Below are 376 nucleotides of genomic sequence, written 5' to 3'. Positions count from 1 at the left end.
TGATGCACTTGTGAAAAATGTTTGATGCACTTGTGAAAAATGTTTGAAAATGTTTGATGCACTTGTGAAAAATGTTTGATGCACTTGTGAAAAATGTTTGAAAATGTTTGATGCACTTGTGAAAAATGTTTGATGCACTTGTGAAAAATGTTTGATGCACTAGTGAAAAATGTTTGATGCACTTGTGAAAAGTGTTTGATGCACTAGTGAAAAATGTTTGATGCACTTGTGAAAAATGTTTGATGCACTAGTGAAAAATGTTTGATGCACTAGTGAAAAATGTTTGATGCACTAGTGAAAAATGTTTGACCCTCTAGTGAAAAATGTCTACTACACTCATGAAAAAACAGAGTCTTGATGATGGACGATTGTGTCA

Source organism: Aplysia californica, unplaced genomic scaffold, assembly GCF_000002075.1.
Source record: "Aplysia californica isolate F4 #8 unplaced genomic scaffold, AplCal3.0 scaffold00233, whole genome shotgun sequence".
Taxonomy (NCBI): domain Eukaryota; kingdom Metazoa; phylum Mollusca; class Gastropoda; order Aplysiida; family Aplysiidae; genus Aplysia; species Aplysia californica.
This window is presented reverse-complemented; position numbering follows the sequence as displayed.